This window comes from Enhydra lutris, unplaced genomic scaffold (assembly GCF_002288905.1).
Source record: "Enhydra lutris kenyoni isolate GAN:26980312 unplaced genomic scaffold, ASM228890v2 scaffoldscaffold12, whole genome shotgun sequence".
NCBI lineage: Eukaryota > Metazoa > Chordata > Mammalia > Carnivora > Mustelidae > Enhydra > Enhydra lutris.
This window is the reverse complement of record NW_019154096.1, coordinates 54,038,152-54,044,151: the sequence shown is the minus strand read 5'-3', so window position 1 is coordinate 54,044,151 and position 6,000 is coordinate 54,038,152. Positions and strand designations below refer to the sequence as shown.

General features: G+C 38.4%; 1 protein-coding gene across 1 annotated transcript in view; it reads left to right on the top strand.

Moving 5' to 3' along the window:
• Positions 1–6,000, top strand: part of LOC111145330 (chromosome unknown C10orf76 homolog) — a 182,045-nt gene that overhangs the window by 93,406 nt on the left and 82,639 nt on the right. The gene's annotated exons all lie outside the window — the stretch shown is intronic.

The following is a 6,000-nucleotide window of genomic DNA, read 5'->3' as shown; positions in this document are numbered from 1 at the left end:
ATTTATTTATTTGTCAGAGAGAGAGAGAGGGAGAGAGAGCAAGCATACGCAGACAGAATGGCAGGCAGAGGCAGAGGGAGAAGCAGGCTCCCTGCCGAGCAAGGAGCCCGATGCGGGACTCGATCCCAGGACGCTGGGATCATGACCTGAGCCGAAGGCAGCTGCCTAACCAACTGAGCCACCCAGGCGTCCCGATTTTACTCTCTTTAATAGCTTTCCTGTATATTATACAGTGGTGTTAGCTAAATTCTCCTATTGTACATTACATCCCTTTTTTTTTTAAGATTTTATTTATTTATTTATTTGTCAGAGAGAGAGAGAGAGAGAGTGCACACAAGCAGGCAGAGTGGGAGGCAGAGGCAGAGAGAGAAGCAGGCTCCCCGCGGAGCAAGGAGCCCGATGCGGGACACAATCCCAGGACCCTGAGCTCAGGACCTTCAGGACCCAGGACCTTCAGCTCAGAACCTGAGCTGAAGGCAGTGGCTTAACCGACTGAGCCACCCAGGCGTCCCTATATCCCTTATTTATCTTCTTTATTCTGTAACTGGAAGTTTGCATCTTTTGACTACCTTCCTCCAGTTCCCCCTCTCCCTGCCCTCCATCTCTGGTAGCCACAAGACTGATCTCTTTTTTTATGGGTTTGGTTTTGTATTGTTTTTAAGATTACACGTATAAGTAAGATCGTACAGTATTTGTCTTTCTCTGTGTCACTTATTTCACTTAGAATAAGTCTTTAGGGTCCATCCATATTGTCACAAATAGTAGGGTTTCCTTGTGTTTTATAGCTGAATAATATTCCATTGTGTGTGTGTATGTGTGTGTGTGTTTATATATATGTGTGTGTGTGTGTGTGTGTATATATATATATATATATATATATATATATATATACCACAACTTCTTTATGCATTCATCCATTGATAGCCACTTAGGTTGTTTTTATGTCTTGGCTATTATGAATGATAGTGCTGTGAACGTGGGGTTGCATATATCTTTTCAAATTAGCGTTTTGGTTTTCTTTGGATAAATACCCAGAAGTGGAATTGCTAGATCATATAGTAGTTTTTATTTTTAATTTTTAAAGTATCCCTCATACTGTTCTCCATGGTGGCTGTGTTTACATTCCTACCAACAGTGCATGAGGGTTCCCTTTTCTCCACATGCTGTCCTTGCCAGTGCTTGTTATTTCTTGTCTTCTTGTTACTAGCCATTCTGACAGGTGAGGTGATATCTCATTGCGGTTTTGATTTGCTTTTCCCTGATGAGTCATGGTGTTGAGCATCTTTTCACATGTCTATTAGCCATCTATACGTCTTCTTTGAAAAAATGTCTTTTGAAGTCTTCTTCTCGTTATTTAATTAGATTGTTTTTTTGGTGTTACGTTGTACGAGTTCTTTATATATTTTGGATATTAACACCTTAACAGATAAATAATTTGCAAATGTTTTCTCCCATTTAGTAGGTTGTTTTTTTGTTTTTTTTGTTTTTAAAGATTTTATTTATTTATTTGTCAGAGAGAGAGAGGGAGAGAGAGCGAGCACAGGCAGACAGAATGGCAGGCAGAGGCAGAGGGAGAAGCAGGCTCCCTGACGAGCAAGGAGCCCGATGTGGGACTCGATCCCAGGACGCTGGGATCATGACCTGAGCCGAAGGCAGCTGCTTAACCAACTGAGCCACCCAGGCGTCCCCATTCAGTAGGTTTTTGATGTTTTCCTTCGTTCTCTATGCAGAAGCTTTTTATTTTGATGTAATCCAAATCCTTTTTCCCCTTTGCCTGAGGAGACAGATCAAAAAAAAAATATTGCTAAGATTGATGTCCAAGAGTCTACTGCCCGTATTTTCTTTTAGGAGTTTTATGGTTTCAAGTTTTACATTTAGGTCTTCAATCCATTTTAAGTTTATTGTATATGGTGTAAGGAAGTGGTCCAGTTTCTTTTTTTTTGCATATAGCTGTCCAGTTTTCCCAACACCATTTATTGAAGAGACTGTCTCTTCTCCATTTTATATTCTTCACTCCTTTGCCATAGATGAATGTATGTGAGTTTACTTCTGGATTCTCTACTCTGTTTCATTGATCTATGTATCTGTTTTTGTGGACTGCCATGCTATTTTGATTATTGAGGACTTGTAGTATAGTTTGAAATCTGGTGGCATGATACTTCCAGGTTTGTTCTTCTTTCTCAAGATAGCTTTGGCTATTCAGGGTCTTTTGTGGTTCCATACAAATTTTATGATTATTTGCTCTATTTCTGAAAAATGCTAGTGGTATTTGTATAGGGATTGAACTGAATCTGTAGATTAAGATTATTAATTCTTCCAATCCATGATCATGATATATCTTTCCATCTATTTTTTTTTAAGATTTCATTTAGTTATTTGACAGACAGAGATCACAAGTAGGCAGAGAGGCAGGCAGAGAGAGAGGGGGAAGCAGGCTCCCCACTGAGCAGAGTGCCTGATGCGGGGCTCAATCCCAGGATCCTGAGATCATGACCTGAGTCGAAGGCAGAGGCTTTAACCCACTGAGCCACCCAGGCGCCCCATGTAAATGGGATTGTTTTCTTAATTTCTCTTTCTGATCATTGGTTATTAGTGAATGGAAACACAGTGATTTCTGTGTATTAATTTTGTATCTTGCTACTTCACTGAATTCATTTCTATTTTAAGATTTTATTTAATAGACAGTGTGCAGGTTGGGGGGAGGGGTAGAGGGAGAAGCAGATTCCCCGCTGAGCGGGAAGCCCAATGTGGGGCTCCATCCCAGAACCCTGAGATCATGACCAGAGCTGAAGGCTGGCACTTAACTGACTAAGCCACCCAGGCTCCCTTTACTGAATTCATTTATTAGTTCTAATTAGAAGTTTTTTGGTGGAGTCGTTAGTATTTCTCTATATAGTATCGTGTCATATGCAAATAGTGACAACTTACTTCTTTCTTCCAAATTTGGATGCCTCTTCTGTATTTTTTAATATGCTTTTAATCTCATTAATCTTAATTCATTTTATCCAATGTAGTGTGCATTTCAGGTTTTTTCTTCCCTAGAAGTTCTGTTTGGACTTCTTTGTAATGTGTCCATTTCTTTCCTCATTGTATTTGTATTTTCCTCAATCTTCCTGAGAATATGGAGCATATTTACAGTAGTTGTTTGAATGTCCTTTTTTGGTAATTCTGCTAATTTTCCTTCATGTTTAGATCTGTTTCTATTGACTGGTTTTTCTCTTGCCTATTTGGTCATATTTTTCTGCTTTGAATGCCTGGTAATTTTTAAATTAGATTTTGGACATTGTGATTTTAATATTGTTAGTGCTCGATTTTGTTATTTTATATAATGTTAAACTTTGTTCTAGAATGTGGTTATGTTATTTGGAAATCAGCTTTATCCTTTCAGGTTTGCATTTAAGCATTGTTAGGGGAGGTTGAGAGCAATCTTTAACGTAGGCTAATTTGGTCCCATTGCTAACGTGGTACCCATCTGCAGACTTTGTCTGACTACCAGTATATGAGTAAGCCTTTCTACACTTGCTGGGGGAAAAACAAATTATTTTATTTGTGGAACCCTCTGTGAGCTTAACAATTTCTTTTCCTTTCTAATAGTTCTTTGTTTCCAGCTCTGAGTATTTTCCTCTTTGATCTATATATGCAGATCAGTATTCAAAAAAAGATGTAAGATGACCCTTCTGTAGACCTCCAGAGTTCTTTGTCAAACTCCTTCTTCTGCAGTACTCTGCCCCACAAATTCCAGGTACCTTGGCCTCTCCAAGTGTTGATCTCTATGTCTTTGGCTTGGCAAGACTTCTATATTCTGTATAGGTTCCTCCTCCTGCCCCACAGGCTAGAAACTTCTCCATGTAGTAAGCTGGGGTAATCGTAGGGCTCACCTTGTTTTTTTTCTTCAGGGATCACTGTTGAATATGCCTGTAGTCCAATGTCTGGTAGTTGTTGTTTCATCTGTTTTGTCCAGTCACTCAAGGTAGGAGGGTAAATTATGTTTTGTTCTTCTGTCTTGGCTAGAGGAGGAAGGCTCACTGAAACACTTTTGATGAAGGCACACTTTTTTTTTTTATAAAGATTTTATTTATTTATTTGACAGAGAGATCACAAGTAGACAGAGAGGCAGGCAGAGAGAGAGAGAGAGAGAGAAGCAGGCTCCCTGCTGAGCAGAGAGCCCGACACGGGACTCGATCCCAGGACCCTGAGATCATGACCTGAGCCGAAGGCAGCGGCTTAACCCACTGAGCCACCCAGGTGCCCCGAAGGCACACATTTAATATTCTGATGACATTAATTTGGTGCAGTGAAGTCTGCTGAGTAGGAAGACTTCCAAAGGAGCTGCCCTGAACCATAAATGATACCATATTTTGAAGTGTTTTTTTTTATTATAAAGAAAGATAATTATAAATACTAAAGAAAAAGAAAAATCAAAATGGAAAAGATAAAAAAATTTATAATCTTTCTAGTGCTGTGATTGTTTTCATTGTTGTATATTAGCCTACATGTATGCATAGTTTTACATAGTTGTAATCATGTTATCCTTCTATTTTGTGTTTTTTAAAACATGTGTCATAAAATATTCTTTTTTGGTAATTTTCTTAAATCTTTCTCTGTCTTTTTTTGTACAGTGTGGGCTTAGTTTATTTAACCATTCTTTTCATGGAAATTATGGTTGTTTCCAGTTTTTACTATTACTTACGTCTCTTTAAAATGGCTGTGTACTATGTTATTTTTGTGAACCATAATTTACTACATAAAAGATTACCTTAGCTTGAGGCTTTTAGGGCATTTTGAAATAATTTTGTGTTTAAATTTGGTAACAGAAAAGAATGTAAAAGCCTATGGCATTTGCAAAGGAAATGCAGTGATGAGGTCATCTGGTTCTTGTTCACTAAGGAGCAGAGCTGACAGAATGTTACAGAGAAATAATCCATGGACAGAGTTAAATATCTCACTGAGATAAGGAAAGGAAAATTCAACTCAATTCCATAAATGTTTTGGTCCCCACCCTCAGAGAATTTATGATCTTGTGGAGGATCTAGTGAAACACATTTAAGGAGTTTCACAGTTGAGTTGGAAAAGATCTGTCTGACCTGCTGAAACAATTGTTTTCATTACATGATTAAACTTGCACATACACTGGGTAAAACCGGATTTCAGACTGAGGAGCTTTAACTTGGAACTATACCAACTTCCCCTGCACTAAATCTTGTAAATTAGGCAGTGTTCTGATAATATGTTTTATTAAGGCTTCCTTACTCTCTTCCGTAAAATTACACGAATTTATAAAAGTGAGGTATTGCTAGAAGAGATGCAGAGCAGCCAGATGAGTTTTCTTTCCCTGTTACAGCCATGGCATTCCCTCAGATTTAGCTGCTGCTGTTTCTTTCCTGGCTGGAATACCGGTCAGGAGTAGGTAGTGATGGTTCTCAGGTATTAAGTTCCTAAGCAGATTGGTTACACGTTTCTTAATTTCTTAACGTAATGTTGTTAGGCTCTACTTTTCCTTCCTTTGGAAAAGTCTTAGATATATTCATTCATTTGTTTGGGAGGCCATTTATTTAAATACTAATAGCTAATATACGACATTTACTGTGTGCCAGGCACTGATCTAAGGGTTTATATATATTAACTTATTTCATTTTCATAAGAGTCCTTTCATGTAAGTATTGCTGTTACTGTCATAGTAAATGGCAGGTGCAGGAATTGGACTCTGACAGTTGGCTTCAGAGTTCATACTCATAACCATTTACTCTAAGTACATTCTCTAGAGTCATACCCTCAGGTTCAAATTCTGGCTTAGTTACTTACAACTGTTTGGATGACTTAGATCAATTATTTGCCTCCTTTGAGTCTGTTTCCTCCTCTCTCTGCTATCTTTTATATAACCTAACTTTGTTCCCTTCTTGGCACATAGTAAACTTGGCTCTTATTAAGTATTCCTTCATTAAAAACATAAACTTGGAGTGCCTGCCATGTGCTTGCTCTTCCAAGGAGCAGTTGTGCTGG